The 19,048-nt window shown below is 46.0% G+C and overlaps 1 pseudogene; it reads right to left on the bottom strand.

Annotated features, from left to right (window-relative positions):
• Window positions 1-15,036: 15,036 nt before the first annotated feature.
• On the bottom strand, window positions 15,037-16,464 carry LOC149438495 (proteinase-activated receptor 1 pseudogene; annotated as a pseudogene).
• Window positions 16,465-19,048: the final 2,584 nt, after the last annotated feature.

Here is a 19,048-nt window from a genome sequence, read left to right as displayed (position 1 = left end):
TTTTTCATAGGCTTTTGTGAGTTTGGGCTCTTAATTTTTTTTTTTCACCTGTCCTAAGGCAGATCTGTTCCCCAAGGAGCAGGCTCCACATATGTGTGCCCTTTGACCCCATCTATTACTCAACATGTTCAAGCAGACACTAGCACTAAGAACCAGGGGCGGACTGACCATTTGGAAACTCGGGCACTGCCCGAGGGCCCGGGGTCAGTAGGGGGTCCCATGAGGTGCCCCTGGTACCTTTTTCATAGGCTTTTTTGAGTTTGGGCAAGGACACAGGGACCCCATGATCTCCTATTTCCCGGGGGCCCCATGAGTTGTCAGTCCGCCCCTGTTGCTGAGTATAAACCCTTGCATATACCTAATTTAGTGACTGGCCTCAGGTGAGACACAAAGATATAACAAATCCTCTTAAATAGGTTGTATCTGTTTACCTGCAGCTGTATGGCCCCTACATCCATTCAAAGTTCAGAATTTACACAGGATGGAGCTCACAGGATCCCCTATTGCCCAGGGGCCCCATGAGTTGTCAGTCCGCCCCTGCAAAAAAGTCATTTCTTGACTGGAAAAGCGTCCAAAATATCCACAATTACAATCCATCCTTGGCAGGACTCCAACAAAGGAATTAGGCAAGCAAAGTCCAACAGGCATAAACCAAACTATTAATCCCATTTTGGAAGTGTAGAATATGACTGTCTGGTGTTTTAAAAATGTCTGCTGTGAACAGACTTTTAGGGTGCTGAAAGATTCCTGATGATCAAACCATCTTTTATATTATGACAGCCAATGCTTAGAAAGGTATTGCAGTTGCATTCAACCTAGAGAGAAAAATGACCTCATACAATTACGTTTTGCCCCCATTTGCACAGAACAAATGTACATACAGTCAGGGGCGGACTGACAACTCATGGGGCCCCCTGGGTAATAGGGGATCATGGGGCCCCTGTGTCCTTGCCCAAACTCAAAAAAGCCTATGAAAAAGGTACCAGGGGCATCTCATGGGGCCCCCTACTGACCCCCGACCCTCGGGCAGTGCCTGAGTTTCCATATGGTCAGTCTGCCCCTACATACAGTACATCCATGGCCCGAAAACTGCATAAACTGGAATCCCCCTTTAAATACGGCAGATTGTGATTGCTTACCCCATGTGTCATTGTTGCAGTCCGCACTCCATAAGCTGATGGCGCTAAGAAAGAAGAGAGGTGACAGGATGGTGGTCCCCATCTAGACGGATCCGCAATGAAGAGCGCAAAGTCTTCAGAGATCAAACCTTTAATGCTTCCACTTATGATGACAGCACGTCTGTCTGAGATGCAGGAGGTGATTTTATTATCTTGCTTTTATTTTAATTCTCTAGGGGATGAAAGAACCATCTCTAATGCACCAAATATGATTGCTTTCAATTTCCACCCTAATGACACCATTAATTGAGAACTACAAAGTGGTTGTAATGCTTAAAGAGGACCTGTCACAAGAGTCTGGATACTCCAGAACATGAGTGTAAGGAGGGGTTGGGTTCAACTCAAAGGTTAAAAAAACACAATTTCCCAGCCTGAACAAAACGATAATGCTTTCTAGAGGTTGCTCTTAGTCAACAGGCATTGGTGGGAAATGCTGAGACTTTGGATGTAACCGCAAGGCAACAAGTAATAGCATGCAAAGTAGGATGAAAAATAATTTTTCTATATTTTAGGTAATAAAAAAATTCCATTAGGCTTTGGAGGTCTAAAAAAAAATCCCTTTCATCAAGGCATGCATGAAACGTAAAACCTAGTATTCTGGGGTTTTCCATCTAGTACAGTGCTGCAGGGAGCTGTAACCAGGGGCGGACTGACAACTCATGGGGCCCCCAGGCAATAGGGGATCATGGGGCCCCTGTGTCCTTGCCCAAACTCAAAAAAGCCTATGAAAAAGGTACCAGGGGCACCTCATGGGGCCCCCTACTGACCCCAGGCCCTCGGGCAGTGCCCAAGTTTCCAAATGGTCAGTCCGCCCCTGACTGTAACCCCACACTGTGTAAATGCTGGGACCAGGAGGTTGTGTTTGGCATCGGAAAAAGGGTCAGCACAGAGGATGGCATCCTGAAAAAACATTTTGATAAAAAACTTTTCTAATACATTAACAGAGGGTGTGCAGAGGGTAGAACTGGAAGCATAGGGGGAAATGAGCTAAAACTGGAGCACACAGAAGTGTGTTTTAGGAAATCTCCCCTATAGAGCGTTAAAATCCATGTGTTTTTCTAAATTTCCATTTTGCCATGGGTAGATCCTGACCCTGCCACCATGCTCTCAGCACTACAGCTGACATGCTCTCAGCATTCAAATTACAGGAGCCATACTACTGCCATGATCTTTGGATTTAGACCATAGGTGCCATACTACCACCATGCTCTCAGCACCTAGACTACAGCTGCCATACTACCACCATGCTCTCAGCACCTAGACTACAGCTGCCATACTACTGCCATGCTCTCAGCACTTAGACTACAGCTGCCATACTACTACCACCATGTTCTCAGCAGCTAGACTACAGCTGCCATACCACTGCCATGCTCTCAGCACATAGACTACAGCTGCCATACCACTGCCATGCTCTCAGCACATAGACTACAGTTGCCATACTACTACCACCATGTTCTCAGCAGCTAGACTACAGCTGCCATACCACTGCCATGCTCTCTGCACCTAGACTACAGCTGCCATACCACTGCCATGCTCTCAGCACATAGACTACAGCTGCCATAACACTGCCATGCTCTCAGCACATAGACTACAGCTGCCATACCACTGCCATGCTCTCAGCACATAGACTACAGCTGCCATACCACTGCCATGCTCTCAGCAGCTAGACTACAGCTGCCATACCACTGCCATGCTCTCAGCACCTAGACTACAGCTGCCATACTACTGCCACCATGTTCTCAGCAGCTAGACTACAGCTGCCATACCACTGCCATACTCTCAGCACCTAGACTACAGCTGCCATACTACTGCCATACTCTCAGCACCTAGACTACAGCTGCCATACTACTGCCATGCTATCAGCACCTAGACTACAGCTGCCATACTGCCACCATGTGCTCAGTAGCTAGACTACAGCTGCCATACCACTGCCATGCTCTCAGCAGCTAGACTACAGCTGCCATACTACTACCACCATGCTCTCAGCACCTAGACTACAGCTGCCATACTACTACCACCATGCTCTCAGCACCTAGACTACAGCTGCCATACTACTGCCATGCTCTTAGGATTTAGACCCCAGTATACTTCTGTATACCCAATATGTATATGTTTTTTGCCATATAAAGTCCCAGAGGACTTTCTCTATTTTTTCTTGGTCAGTGTGGGCCTGAAAGCAGCTACCAACCCACCACGCTAACAGGACTAGACATTGTGAGATGCTAGAAATAAGTTGATTTTCAGGAAAGAGGTTGTGGATGTGAAGGAGTGTGCGGCCATGATCCGTGGAAGGTTGGACTTCTACAGATCCTGGGACAGTAAAAAGCTTGAATATGATATATAATATCTGGAAATTGAAAATGTGGAAACACCGGTTATTTGTGTTCTTTTTATTGTTCCTGTGTCTCAGGTTTAAGCTTTGATGCTTTTGATCTGTTTGGGTTGTTCTTTGTACTATTATGTGTTTCTTTTATGTTTTAGGGTGAGTTGATTGGTGTAGAGAAGGAGTGAAGGGATAGATAAGGAGGGGATACTTTTATTTTAGGGATAAGGTGGAGGGAGAGTGTACATAGGGATAGTTTTGTGAGTTATGCAAATGTGTTGGGGGGGGTATTTTTGTTTTTGTATGGGGAGGAGAGGGTTGGACCACTGTATATATTATATGTAAATAGGTGAAGGAGGTGATATGAAAAATTATGTTTGTATTTTTGATTTATGTGGAGTTGTGATCATTTCATTTTGAAATACAGGCGTACCTCGGTTTACGAATTTAATTCGTTCTGCGGGACTTTTCGTATTGAGAAAAATTTGTAAACCGTAACACGTTTTCCCATAGGAATGCATTGAAAACCAATGTATCCATTCCGGAGGCCAGAAAAAAGTAAAAAAAAAGTCTTATCTGTTTAAAACTTTATAAAGTGCACTTTAAAGGCATAAATACTGTACAGGGACATGATTAAAAATTAATTTGTAAATGCATTGAAAACCAATTAATCCATTCCGGAGGTTAAAAAAAAGTAAAAAAAAGTCTTATCTGTTCAAAACTCTTTATAATGTGCACTTTAAAGGCATAAATACTGTACAGGGACGTTATAAAAAATTTCTAGAATGGCTGCAAAACTCGATGCAAAAACCGCTCCAGCACCTCCACACTTGATGCCACGTGCTAACCACAGACTCCAGCATGCACGGGGCCGGAGCTATAAACCTCCCAGGAGCAATGCATCCTGGGGAAACTTGCTTTGTATTGAGAAAAAAAAAGTTGTAAATGCATTGAAAACCAATTAATCCATTCGGGAGGTCATAAAAAAGTCAAAAAAAGTCTTATCTGTTCAAAACTCTTTCTAAAGTGCACTTTAAAGGCATAAATACTGTACAGGGACGTGATTAAAAATGAATTTGTAAATGCATTGAAAACCAATTAATACGTTCCGGAGGTCAGAAAAAAGTAAAAAAAAAAGTCTTTTATCTGTTCAAAACTTTATAAAGTGCACTTTAAAGGCATAAATACTGTACAGGGACATGATTAAAAAAAAAATTGTAAATGCATTGAAAACCAATTAATACGTTCCGGAGGTCAGAAAAAAGTAAAAAAAAAAGTCTTTTATCTGTTCAAAACTTTATAAAGTGCACTTTAAAGGCATAAATACTGTCAGGAAAAGACTCACCGCCGGTGGTGCTGGGGCTCACCTGCTGTGTGGGCTGCAGTACCGATGCTTGCCAGCGGGTGCTTTCAGCAGCCAGGATCTCACTCCTGCAATCAAGCCATCACCTGAGGCTGATTGCAGGAGGTGTATTTAAGCAGTACCAGGCCTGCAATCAGTGCCTTGGTGTTTTTCCATAAGCCCCTGTATCTGCATCTTGTTGTCTACCTGCCTGATCCCCCTGCTTGACTCTGACTCTGCCTGCACCGACCCCGGCTATTCCTGACCATTCTCCTGCCTGCTCCTTTTGTACCTTATCCGCCCAATTGATCCTGACCCGGCCTGCCTGACCATTCTACTTCTCCAGCTCTGTCTACGCCTGTGTTCCTGAGCATCTAGTTATTAGTTGAAGGTTTGGTTTTGGTTGCACGGTGCGTTTCTGTATGTTGTTGTAAGCTCTTAATAAATTATATTATTACATCATTCCTGCAGTCTGCTATTCCCTGTGTCAGTCCACACATCTCTGGTCATATCCGGATCCTTGACAAATACTGTACAGGGACATGATTCAAAATTTCCAGAATGGCTCCAAAACTCGATGCAAAAACTGCACCAACACTTCCACACTCGACGCCACGTGCTAAGCACAGACTTCAGCATGCACGGGGGCCATAAACCTCCCAGGTGAAGTTCATCCTGGGGAATCTTGCTTCGTATTGTGAAAAAAAATCATAAATGCATTGAAAACCAATTAATCCGTTCCGGAGGTCAGAAAAAAGTGAAAAAAAGTCTTATCTGTTCTTTATAAAGTGCACTTTAAAGGCATAAATACTGTACAGGGACATGATTAAAAATGAATGTGTAAATGTATGAAAAACCAATTAATCCGTTCCGGAGGTCAGAAAAAAGTGAAAGAAAATTACGTTAATGGAGGTGTTCGTAAACCGAGGCGCGCCTGTATTTCATTTTATTTTTAGGAGAACCCACTACCTCAGAACGAGATGGAGAACGAGATGGAGAAAGAGATGGAGAAAGATCGCCTGTTTTCATGTTGGGTCTTCATAACAATAAAAGGGTGATCTGCCTCCACCTTGTGGCCCTTCTAGGGTGGTGGTCTCTCATAAGCAATTTCATTTTATAGACGTTTAAAGGATAAGTTCACCTTTTTGCAGTTAAAAAAAATTTGCATTTATTATTTTTTTGTTATTGAGCCTCTAAAGCATTGCACCGGTGATCAGTGGATCACCGGTGCAATGCAGGACTTTTGGAGACCTGTCAGTGTATCTGTACGGGCAGGACGTGGATAAGGGGGTACCAGCAGTCCTCCTATACGGGGTCTAGGCCTGCAGTCCTCCTATATGGGGCCCAGGCCAGCAGTCCTCCTATACGGGGCCCAGGCCAGTAGGGGGACCCAGGCAGCTGGGTGAATTGGAAGTGGGCAGGGAGATTGATTGGCAGGATGGTGGCAATTAATGGAACCAATCCCCTGTATGGTTCTCTCTGCAGCAGTTGAAAGCTGGCTTCTTCTCCTCTCCCTCCCACTGGCTTCCAGCTGCTGCAGAGAGAGCCATACAGGAGATCAGTTCCACTAATTGCCCCCCACCGGTGCAGCCATCACCCACCCATTACGCATACTTTTCCCCCTGCTGCCCCCACCCCTGTAATGTTGCTGGCTTCCCACCGGTAGCTGCAAGCACACAATAGGATCCTTCAGGATGGAGAGTGGGGGAAGGGTCTGGTAATTATGTCTCACATTTACCAGCCCCTTCCTTTCCTGAATAATCACAATGAGTAATTGGTACCAATCAATCACTGTGTTCATTCATAATTGAAGCATAGTAAATTGTGCTTTTTTGTGGGAATGGGGGGAAGGGTTGTCAGGTTGGCTGTATGGGGTATCGTGGTTCGGAGGGCCCTGTCAGGTTGGCGGTATGGGGCCATGTGGTTTGGAGGGCCCTGTCAGGTTGGCTGTATGGGGCCCCCGTGGTTTGGAAGACCCTGTCAGGTTGGCTGTATGGGGCCCCATGGTTTGGAGGGCCCTGTCTGGTTGGCTGTATGGGGCCCTGTGGTTTGGAGGGCCCTGTCAGGTTGGTCGCATAGGGCCATGTGGTTTGGAGGGCCCTGTCAGTTTGATTGTATGGGGCCCTGTGGTTTGGAGGACCCTGTCAGGTTAGCTGTATGGGGCCCTGTGGTTTGGAGGGCCCTGTCAGGTTGGCCGCATACAGCCATGTGGTTTGGAGGGCCCTGTCAGTTTGATTGTATGGGGCCCTGTGGCTTGGAGGACCCTGTCAGGTTAGCTGTATGGGGCCCCGCGGTTTGGAGGGCCCTGTCAGGGTGGCTGTATGGGGCCCCATGGTTTGGAGGGCCCTGTCAGGTTGGCTGTATGGGGCCCTGTGGTTTGGAGGGCCCTGTCAGGTTGGCTGTATGGGGCCACGTGGTTTGGAGGACCCTGTCAGGTTGGCTGTACGGGGTCCCGTGGTTTGGGAGGCCCTGCCAGGTTGGCTGTATGCAGCCCTGTGGTTTGGAGGGCCCTGTCAGGTTGGCTGTATGGGGCCCCATGATTTGGAGGGCCCTGTTAGGTTGGCTGTATGGGGCCCTGTGGTTTGGAGGGCCCTGTCAGGTTGGCTGCATGGGGCCATGTGGTTTGGAAGGCCCTGTTAGGTTTGCTGTATGGGGCCCTGTGGTTTAGAGGGCCCACTCAGGTTGGCTATATGGGGCCCTGTGGTTTGGAGGGCCCTGTCAGGTTGGCTGTATGGGGCCCTGTGGTTTGGAAGGCCTTGTCAGGTTGGCTGTATCGGGCCCCATGGTTTAGATGGCCCACTCAGGTTGGCTGAATGGGGCTCTGTGGTTTGGAGGGCCCTGTCAGGTTGGCTCTATGGGGCCCCATGGTTTCTAACAGCAGCCCTGTGTATGGGCAGGCAGAGACTTACTGATGTGAAGACTCAATGAACTACCATGGAGCTCCACAGTGCCATGGTAGTTCATTGAGGACAACAAGCCAACAGGATACTGTAAATGAGTGATGCGGCCGGGTAGGTGGAACCCTGCACTGCGGCATTTTTTAAACGTGGGGGGGGGATTGGGGGATCTCCTGCTAGCTGTCACAATGGGGAGCGGGGGAAGGGAGTGTGGACCGTTCCATTTGTAACATGTTACTGTACATGCTACACCCTGAATATGGGTGTAACATGTTACGAAAGGTGAACGTATCCTTTAAATCCAATGAGACTTACAGAATTAGTCATTCTTATGCCATCCATTATGAGTGTATTAAAAAAATGATTAAATATATGTCACGGTATAGGGGCCTGGCCAATTATTAATTCCTGATTAATGATCTGGAGTGTCACGAGTTTTCTGCCAGCCCAGTTATTAATCCCCAGGTATTAATTCCTTGTTCCTAATCCCTCCTGGCCATAGGAAGAGCCTCCTCCAATTAGTATTCACTCCTGAGTGCCAAAGGCCCCATAGCTGTAATTAAGGCTCCCACTCCACAAAAGGTCCCAAATTCAATTAGTGTATACATCCCTAATTAGTGCCTTACTTTTGTATTAATGTATTTTCCCCACTGTTACACTGTTTACAGCTGCAAATCCAGTTATCCTGTTTCAGTGTCCAGCCTGTCCAACCAGTATTTTCTGTTTACAGCTACAAATTAAATTACTGTAGTTCCATTCCTGTCCATTCTCTTCATTGTCACCTGCTAATGACCCCCCCCCCCCCCCCCACCTCTCATCCTGCTCAGGGGGTTTAAGAGGCCAGTACTGGTCTCTCTTGTGGTGTCATTCTGCGTACAGTCACTAAGGGATCCCAGCTGCAGCGGGACGATAGTGGCAAGACTCTGCCTAAGCCCCATTGGAGCAGGGGGACCCCAGAATCTACATCAGCCCTGCCTGCAACGCCATCAGCTCTGCCTGAGACTACCACACCAGCTCTGCCTGAGACTACCACACCAGCTTTGCCTGAGGCTACCACATCAGCTTTGCGTGAGTGCATGCTTCCCCGGTGTTATCTGACTGTTTATGAACTGCTGTAGAGCCTTTAACTTTGCCCACCGGGGCTGGATTACAAGTATTTCGGACTCTCTCTCTCTCTCTCTGCACTACTCCCCATTGAGTGACTGTCATCTGTTTTAATAAAGCTTTAACTGTTTGCCATCTACTCTGTGTGTTCTGTCCTGCCTACGCTCCATCACAATATGTATTTTAACTGAGAATTAGAAAGTTATCCTTGTGTAAATGCATATCCTGAAGAAGTCACGTGATTTAGCGTGACGTAATGCGTAGGTACGCGGGGATGAACTTCCAGTATGCGGTGACGTCGCTTCCGGCGTGGGCGCCATCTTGGTGCACCCTATGCCCATGCAGTACACCCATAGTGTGTGGTGTAAAGGCGAGTGTTTCATTACAGACATGTGAGTGGGCATTTTTATATCTTTATAATATGGCTACATTAAAACATTCTCACACTATGGAGGATCTTTTTGTTTCATTACTGTGGTCCTGTGTGGAGGGTAAAAAGTGTTGCTGATGCCAGTGGCTGGAGGAGACCTATAAGGAGAGGAGTGAGTGCCACCATTGATGACCACAAGTGGGTGATTGACCCACGAAGAGTACTAGCTGTGAGGATCGTGGTGTGATCCTAAAAGCGAGCTGGCCCTGCGGGGTCATTGTAAGGAGGTGAGGGGGCATTTTGGCCATTTGAGGATTTGCACCTGTGACCACGACCACACAAATACCACCTGCATGTGTTTTGAATATTTGGAGCACGATTTGATTTGTTTTTGGACTGTAGTCATTTTAGCATTTATATGTGGGGGATTCTGATTTGTGTTTGTGTTTTACTGTGGAATTTTGTCAAGTGTGGTTCACTGATCACATTTTAGCAATTTATCCCTGGCTAGGGATGCACCCACTATTTTGCACTATTTATTTTTAATTAAGTGATCCCTCAAATGTGGATTGGAGGGGGATCTTAGATTTTTTTCAATTGTTTGATCATGTGTGTATATAATTTATCACTCTATCATGTATATATATTGATCTTTTTATGATCCTTACACTGTTTGGAGGGAATTAGTTTTATAGCGTTGCACTATTATATATTTATTTTGGAATGATGTAGGCAGGTGCAGTCTGCTTTCTCCACTGTAGGGGGCGCTTGACCTGAGCAGTATTACAGCCTGGAGAGGAAGTCAGGAACCCGATTTCTCTATGATTTCCTGGTTCCTGAAGGCAGTGTTCCAGTTCTACACTGCATCCAGGTGACCTCTGGTGGCCATCTTGGGTCAGCAGAGTCTTTATAAGTCCCTGCCCTCAGGTTTTGGAGTTCAGTGGCTAGAGTAAGAAGAGACCCCATCTTCCAAGGAAAGTAATAGCGACATGGGAAGGTTCCAGACCAGTAGGGACAGGCTAGGGACTCCTATTCCTGCACAGAAGCCTTTCCTATGGGGCCGGATTGGCCAGTTCGCATTCCGCCCTCTGAAGACAGATGCGGTCGGTGTATCTCTTTCTGCTGAACCTCTGTATTGAACTGAACCGTGAGTGTTACCTCAAGTGGTGTTCTCCCACTGGGGTTGTCTATAGTTGACATTCCCTGAAATACAAGTTCTGAGTTTATCTGCAACCGGACTCTTCGTGTTTACTGCCGCCGCACCACGCTGCACCTACACATAGGCGTGCAACATGTGCGGAACCGTGGTGTTGGTGCCACATGTGCCGCACAGTTTGGTGGCACGGTCAAGGTTGAGTGCAGCATATGGTGTTGGGGACTACTAATAGGAGAGGCGCTTCATAGGAGGACGTCATGCATGCCCGTGATTGTGGAGAGCATTACTGAAATATCTGAAATGACTACTTAACCAGGTTAGTCTCCCAAGTACGCTACAGGGCGGCATTCCTGTGCAAAATCATGTGTATGTATACATGATTTTGCATTTCAGCCACACAGGGCCGTGTGCACGCTGCCGGAGGAAATCTTCTGCTGTGAACTGTCACAGCACAGCAACTACTCGCCGGGGCTTGTAGAACGTTTTGTGCTGTGAGAGTTCCCAGCAGCAGATTTCCTCTGGCGGTGCACGTGCGCCCCCGTGTTGCGGAAGTGCAAAATGCACCTGCAGATCATTGGTCAGGGAGGAAAGGGAGTCATGGATCATGTCTCTCTGTAGAGCTGAGAACACGATCCATCACTTCCCCTATTAAAAGCACCACCTAGCATACACCAAGCACTTAGGTAGGCACACACTTAACCCTTTGATTACCCTTGATGTTAACCCCTTCCCAACTAGTGTCATTAGTACAGTGCCATAGCTCTGTTGTGACAAGAGGGAGTCATGAATCGTGTCTCTCTGCAAAGCTGAGAACACTATCCATCACTTCCCCTATTAAAAGCACCACCTAGCGTACACCAAGCACGTAGGTAGGCACACAGTTAACCCTTTGATTACCCTAGATGTTAACCCCATCCCAACCAGTGTCATTAGTACAGTGCCATAGCTCTGTTGTGACAAGAGGGAGTCATGAATCGTTTCTCTCTGCAGAGCTGAGAACACGATCCATCACTTCCCTTAGTAAAAGCACCACCTAGTGTACACCAAGCACATAGGTAGGCACACACTTAACCCTTTGATTACCCTTGATGTTAACCCCTTCCCAACCAGTGTCATTAGTACAGTGCCATAGCTCTGTTGTGACAAGAGGGAGTCATGAATCGTTTCTCTCTGCAGAGCTGAGAACACTATCCATCACTTCCCCTATTAAAAGCACCACCTAACATAAACCAAGCACATAGGTAGGCACACACTTAACCCTTTGATTACCCTAGATGCTAACCCCGTCCCAACCAGTGTCATTAGTACAGTGCCATAGCTCTGTTGTGACAAGAGGGAGTCATGAATCGTTTCTCTCTGCAGAGCTGAGAACACGATGCATCACTTCCCTTAGTAAAAGCACCACCTAGCGTACACCGTACACCAAGCACATAGGTAGGCACACACTTAACCCTTTGATTACCCTAGATGTTAACCCCTTCCCAACCAGTGTCATTAGTACAGTGTCAGTGCATATTTTTAGCACTGATCACTGTATTAGTGTCACTGGTTCCCACAAAGTGTCAGTGTAAAAATGTTTGCCGCAATACAGCAGTCCTGCTATAAGTCGCTAATCACCGTCATTACTAGTATAATAACAAAAAAATTTAAAAAGTTAAAAAAATTCCATAATATGTACCATAGTTTGTAGACGCTATAACTTTTGTGCAAACTAATCAATATACACTTATTGGGATTTTTTGTACCAAAAATTTGTAGCAGAATACATTTTGATCTAAATTTAAGAAGAAATGTGACTTTTATATTTTTTTTTATTGGATATTTTTTATAGCAGAAAATATATTGTTTTTTTTTTTTTTTATTCAAACTTCTCAGTTTTTTTGTTTGTAGCGCAAAAAGTAAAAAACGCACAGGTGATCAAATACCACCGAAAGAAAGCTCTATTTGTGTGAAATAAAGGACATACATTTTGTTTGGGTTTAGCATTGCATGACCGCGCAATTATCAAACGAAATAGCGCAGTGCCGAATAGCAAAAAAATGGCCAGGTCAGGAAGGGGGGGGGGGGGAACTTCTAGAGGGCAAGTAGTTAATACAGCACTTAGATTGCTCATGTGATGAAAGCTGATTTTATAGAGAAATGATCAATTGAAATTTTACCAAAAACTTTTACCAAAATTCGCCTCACATTGCAATGCGTGGACTAAAAAAATTAGCTTGAAAAAAAAAAGTTGACAAGATGATCACATGGGTTTGTTAATAAACAAAGGCATGTCAATGACATCTGTCACTAGATTTGTTCCAGAGGGCACTTCATATATGTGTAGAAAGAAATAATTGTCTTGTCAAATCCATCTATGTTCTTCAATATCCAACATCAGGTTCTCAGGCAATGAGGGACTGTTTCTTTGGTACCAGAACAGTTCCGGGAACGGAGCTTCCGTAGCCATTTAAAAACTCACCTCCTTCATTTCCCCGTGTAATTGATGGGTGGGGCACCACTTCATTTTTCTGAATTAATGAAATGTGCCGAAATGTCCCAATTTTTTTGCCGATAATTGGATGTTAAATTTTTAGGGTATTCTTTAGGATGCGGTTTTCTCATTTCTGTCTGTTGGGTGAGATATACTGTACTTGAGAGCTGGGGGGAAAGGTACCTCTAGATGCAATGACTAGGCGCCAAGATGTGGGCTGATGCCAAGAGGTCTACCTGCTTTTGGGGCTATGCTAGGCACCTTGGATGGGGTCACTCACCCTGCACATTTACTGTGCCGTGCTCATCAATGCCCCGGGACAAGGTGGAGGCCGCTTTCAGCAATAACTTAACCTTAAAGTAGTTGTAAACCTCAGGCATGAAATATGAACAGAGCATTACCCTCTATAGTGTGTACTTGTCTCAGTCCAGAGCACTAAGTTTCATTTCTATCTGCTGCTTCCTTCCTCTGCTATCAGCACAAACATTTCTGACAAGTGTTCCTGACACCAAGAAAAAAATGGTGACAGAGGAGGGACCTCCAGCAGATTGACAGCCTCAGCTCTGTTCCTATGTGCTGTGTGGAGGGGGGTGTGTCCCTTCCCTCTAATCAGCTCTCAGAGCTTCTCACTGATATAACTTAAGCTCCCCACCCCCTGCTTTCCAGAGCTCCATCCTGTGTAAATTCTGGACTTTGAATGGATGTAGGGGCCATACAGCTGCAGGTAAACAGATACAACCTATTTAAGAGGATTTGTTATATCTTTGTGTCTCACCTGAGGCCAGTCACTAAACTAGGTATATGCAAGGGTTTATACTCAGCAACAGGGGCGGACTGACAATTCATGGGGTCCCCGGGCAATAGGGGGTCATGGGGCCCCTTTGTCCTTGCCCAAACTCAAAAAAGCCTATGAAAAAGGGTACCAGGGGCATCTCATGGGGCCCCCTACTGACCCTGGGCCCTCGGGCAGTGCCCGAGTTTCCAAATGGTCAGTCCACCCCTGCTCAGCAACTTAGGTGGACCTCCAACTTAAAAATGGCTGTACACCATGTACACTTGAACAACTCAACTGGACTCCAGTTAACTCCCAAGTCAATACACACCTTCACTGTAACTTTTAATATCTATATAAACAATATCGGGTCTGGGATTAGAAATCCCATTTTAGTCTTTGCAGATGACACCAAGCTGTGCCGGGAATAACGTCCTTACAGGATGTCTCCAATTTACAAGCCGACCTCAATGCTCTGTGTAATTGGGGGACTATGGGGCCAATGAGGTTTAATGTTGATAAATGTAAGGTTCTGCACTTGGGGGCTAAGAATATGCATGCATCATACATACTAGGGGGGGTACAACTGGGGGGGTCAATGGTGGAGAAGGATCTGGGGGGGGGGTCAATGATGGAGAAGGATCTGGGGGAATCAATGGTGGAGAAGGATCTGGGGGAATCAATGGTGGAGAAGGATCTGGTGGAATCTATGGTGGAGAAGGATCTGGGGGAATCAATGATGGAGAAGGATCTGGGGGGGTCAATGGTGGAGAAGGATCTGGGGGGGTCAATGGTGGAGAAGGATCTGGGGTTCTGGTAGATCACAAGCTTAATGTTGGCATGCAATGCCAAGCTGCGGCTTCTAAAGCGAGCAAAATCCTCTCTTGTATTAGGAGAGGTATAGACTCCAGAGAGACAGATATCATTCCCCCGGTACAAATCATTAGTAAGACCTCATCTGGAATATGCAGTTCAGTTTTGGGCACCAATTCACAAAAAGAACATTGGGGAACTGGAGAACGTACAGAGAAGGGCAACCAAACTGATACGAGGCATGCGTGCTCTTTTTTAACACTTCCTTTTCTGTACATAGTGGTTAGGCCAAGGGCCTCTAAGGTGTTGATCTGCTCCCGTTGCTATGGGAGATGGACTTCTCGGGGAGAGGGTCCAAACAGAAACCCCCCTTGCAGCTAGAGGACACCTCTCCTGTCACAGGTACATGCTTCATGACAGGCTGCTGATTCTAGTCACTAGACTCCCGTAACGTTTGGTAACCACTTGCTTGTACTCCATACCATGTTGACTCTTGCAGAGTTGTCTTCATATCCCAATGTGCTTTACTGACTCATGCTGTAAAATATGTGTAGTGCCTTTTTCATACTTTCACGCACCCCTTTGAGTAAGTTCAGACCAGGCATGGAAAAGTTTCAACACTTTATTGAACAACTTCAACATAACAACAAACAGCAAAGAGTCCTAACCCCAACTAAGGCTGTAGCTGCCCCAGCATACCTACACAGGTAAAGTCCATGACAAGGAAAGTCCATGGTGGACTTAACTGGTATCTTCAGGGGAGACTGCAGGTCCCAGCAGTCCCCCTACATGTTGAGGCTTCTGCACGCCAAGATACGGTTTCCGACCTGAAAAAGGCCCCAGATCCGGACCCCTGTCCCTTTTATAAGCCACAGGATCAGTGGGTTGGACCCAAAAAGCCTTCAAAGAAAGACCTGGGAATGGCAGCAAAAACATTAACTCTATCCCTCCTGGCTGGGGCAGCAAAACTGGCTAACTAACAGTAGGCAACCTGCCTAGATACAAATACAGCAAGAAGTCCCAGCTCTACAGAGTAGGAGTAGATGTCTCCCCACCTGTTGTTCTTGAGGAGCTATCTGTCTGTTTATGGTCAGCTTTGGTTTTGCCACAACACACCAAGCTGTATATGTACTTCTGACACTTTGAAGACCCGAAATAATAGATAACAGGGTCAAGACAACAGCTAATGCTACTCATGGTAACAGAGATGACGTAGGCAAAATACATAGTGTCTCCAAATGGCTTATCAAAATTTATATATTTAAGTAGAAGGACAATGTTGCTTGGGCCAAAACAGATGATATATTCAAAAAGCACTGTGACACAAAGGAACACGGATCGGGACTTTTTAAAGGTGCTTTCAATTTTTGGAGAGCTCAGACTTCGGATGATTGCAACGTAACAGAAAGTTGTGATGATAAGAGGCAACAAAAAGAAAATTGAAATAAGAGTAGTGAAATAATGAAAGTAAAAGTTCTCAACAGCTTTACGGCCCAGCATGTCAAAGCAAGTTGTAATATTTAGTTGGTCAATGTGAATAGTTAGTTTGCGTATAAAAAGCGGCACAGGAAAGACAATGGAAACCATCCAGATGAAAAGACAAATTTTCCAGGCTCTGCTGACTTTGCGCCATAACAGAGACCTGATGGGATAGACCACCGCCAGGAACCGGTCCACGCTGATACACGTCATGAGCAGGATGGAGCAGTACATGTTGCAGTAAAAAGCAACAATGACAAAGCGGCACGTTCCTTCTCCGATCACCCAATTGTTTCCTGAGAATCGGTAAATGATTTTAAAAGGCAGCAACATGACAAAGAGAACATCAGCAAACGCCAAGTTTAACATGAACACCACTGCTGATGTCTTCTCTTGAATTTTGAACAGGAATATCATAATTGCTGCTATATTCAAAGGCAGTGATAGTAGGAACACAACTGTATAAACCGAAGGTGTAAATTTAGTCAACCAAGGACTGCGGAGATAAGCCAAGGACTCATCTGAAATGGAGGTCTGGTTGTTGCCCTTATTAGTTCCATAATCTAAAAAATCAACAGACAAAAGAAATTAACTTAGTAGGCTGAATATGGTTACAATGAAATCTCAAACATGACAAAGCATTGGCATAGTTAAGATACTGTACCCAAGGAGGTAAGGGGTGACCCAAGGTTTATAAGGAAAGGACTTCTCCAACATAGAATAAGAGCTACCCTTTGGTTGGTTGGCTGTTTGTTTGTTTGTTTGGTTGGCTGTTTGTGGTGGGCATCTTTCAAAGTTTACAAATGGGCTGACCACTTGAACTGCTTGCAAAATTTGGTAGAACTGCTTTTTCAGCATTTCAAATCAGAAGAAGGCCTTCCATCCCTTCCATGGCCACAGCAAACAAGAGTTGTAGTACCAATAACAATGACCATCACAATATTTAATACTATGACATAATTGTTAATATATGGACAACTACTCCACACTAATACAAGCTTCTGGGTGGCTAGTTGGAGAAAGGTTCTCTACACATTGATGGTCTGTCCCCCCCCTTACATTGGTGGTCAGTAGAGAAAGGTCCTCTTAACATGGGGGTTTAATGAAGAAGGACTCCTTCATAATGATGGTCAGTGGGAGAAGGGTCCCCTTAGATTGGTGGCTAGTAGAGAAGGCCTCCCCATATATTGGTGGTCAGTGGAACAGGGTCCCTTTGCATTGACAGTAATTGGAAAAGACCCCCATTACATTGCTGGTCTGTGTAGATGTGCCCCTCTACATTGGTGGTTAGTGCAGAAGGACCCCTTACACTGGTGGTTTGGGAGGGAAAGGTTCCCTTACATTGATGGTTAGTGTAGAAAGACCCCTTACATTGGTGAACAGTGGAGAAGGGCCCCTTTATATTGGTGGTCAATGAAGAAAGGTCCCTTCACAATGTTGGGCACAATGTTGAGAAGTGTCCCCTTAAACTGGTACCAAAGAAGCAATCTTCCTTAAATTGGTGGATAATAAGAAAAGGACTTTATATTGGTGATCAGTGGAGAAGGCCCCCCATTACATTGGTGATCAGTGGAGAAGGCCCGCCTTATATTGGTGATCAGTGGAGAAGGCCCCCCCTTACATTGGTTATCAGTGGAGAAGGCCCGCCTTACATTGGTGATCAGTGGAGAAGGCCACCCCCTTACATTGGTGATCAGTAGAGAAGGCCCCCCTTACATTGGTGATCAGTGGAGAAGGCCCCCCTTTACATTGGTGATCAGTGGAGAAGGCCACCCCCTTACATTGGTGATCAGTAGAGAAGGCCCGCCTAACATTGGTGATCAGTGGAGAAGGCCACCCCCTTACATTGGTGATCAGTATTGAAGGCCCCCCTTACATTGGTGATCAGTGGAGAAGGCCCCCCTTGCATTGGTGATCAGTGGAGAAGGCCCCACTTACATTGGTGATCAGTGGAGAAGGCCCCCCTTACATTGGTGATCAGTGAAGAAGGCCCCCCCTTACATTGGTGATCACCATAGAAGGCCCAGCCTTACATTGGTGATCAGTGGAGAACACCCCCCCTTGCATTGGTGATCAGTGGAGAAGGCCCCCCTTACATTGGTGATCAGTGGAGAAGGCCCCCCTTACATTGGTGATCAGTGGAGAACACCCCCCCCCTTGCATTGGTGATCAATGGAGAAGGCCCCCCTTACATTGGTGATCAGTGGAGAAGGCCCCCCTTACATTGGTGATCAGTGGAGAAGGCCCCCCTTACATTGGTGATCAGTGGAGAAGGCCCCACTTACATTGGTGATCAGTGGAGAAGGCCCCCCTTACATTGGTGATCAGTGAAGAAGGCCCCCCCTTACATTGGTGATCACCATAGAAGGCCCAGCCTTACATTGGTGATCAGTGGAGAACACCCCCCCTTGCATTGGTGATCAGTGGAGAAGGCCCCCCTTACATTGGTGATCAGTGGAGAAGGCCCCCCTTACATTGGTGATCAGTGGAGAACACCCCCCCCCCTTGCATTGGTGATCAATGGAGAAGGCCCCCCTTACATTGGTGATCAGTGGAGAAGGCCCCCCTTACATTGGTGATCAGTGGAGAAGGCCCCCCTTACATTGGTGATCAGTGGAGAAGGCCCCCCTTACATTGGTGATCAGTGGAGAAGGCCCCCCTTACATTGGTGATCAGTGGAGAAGGCCCCCTTACTTGGTTATCAGTGTTTTTTTACCTCAAACCGGATGCAAAGTTTGCCCCTTTTGTGGGAAAGAACCTTTACTCAAACAGAATGCAGGAACATGGAAATACATCTGTGCACACTTCCTATTGGAACAAGAAGAACAGAGAACTAATGCTGCCATCAAGACTCTGTACACTAGAGATAATCAGTGGAAACGTTACACAGCACCAACCAGTGGCCTTTTGGTGTAATCCCTACAACATAAACCTGTAGCTCGTGATATATTTTAATATCCCCTTTTAACAGTGAATCTTTAGTGTCTTTAACCAAGGGCAAGGTTTTGAGAAATCATCTGCTACCATATACAGTATTTAGTCATACAGTATTGTAAGTAAAAGAGGTCTATGCTCTTTGGACTCTCAGGAATTGATATTTCACATCAGTGAGCTTAGCTCTTGGGCTATCCCTCTCTGACC

The sequence above is a fragment of the Staurois parvus genome, unplaced genomic scaffold (assembly GCF_062004578.1).
Source record: "Staurois parvus isolate SC_StPar_1 unplaced genomic scaffold, SC_StPar_1.0 ptg001190l, whole genome shotgun sequence".
In the NCBI taxonomy this organism is placed as follows: Eukaryota; Metazoa; Chordata; class Amphibia; order Anura; family Ranidae; genus Staurois; species Staurois parvus.
The sequence above is the reverse complement of the archived record's forward strand: the minus strand, read 5'-3'. Positions and strand labels throughout refer to the sequence as shown.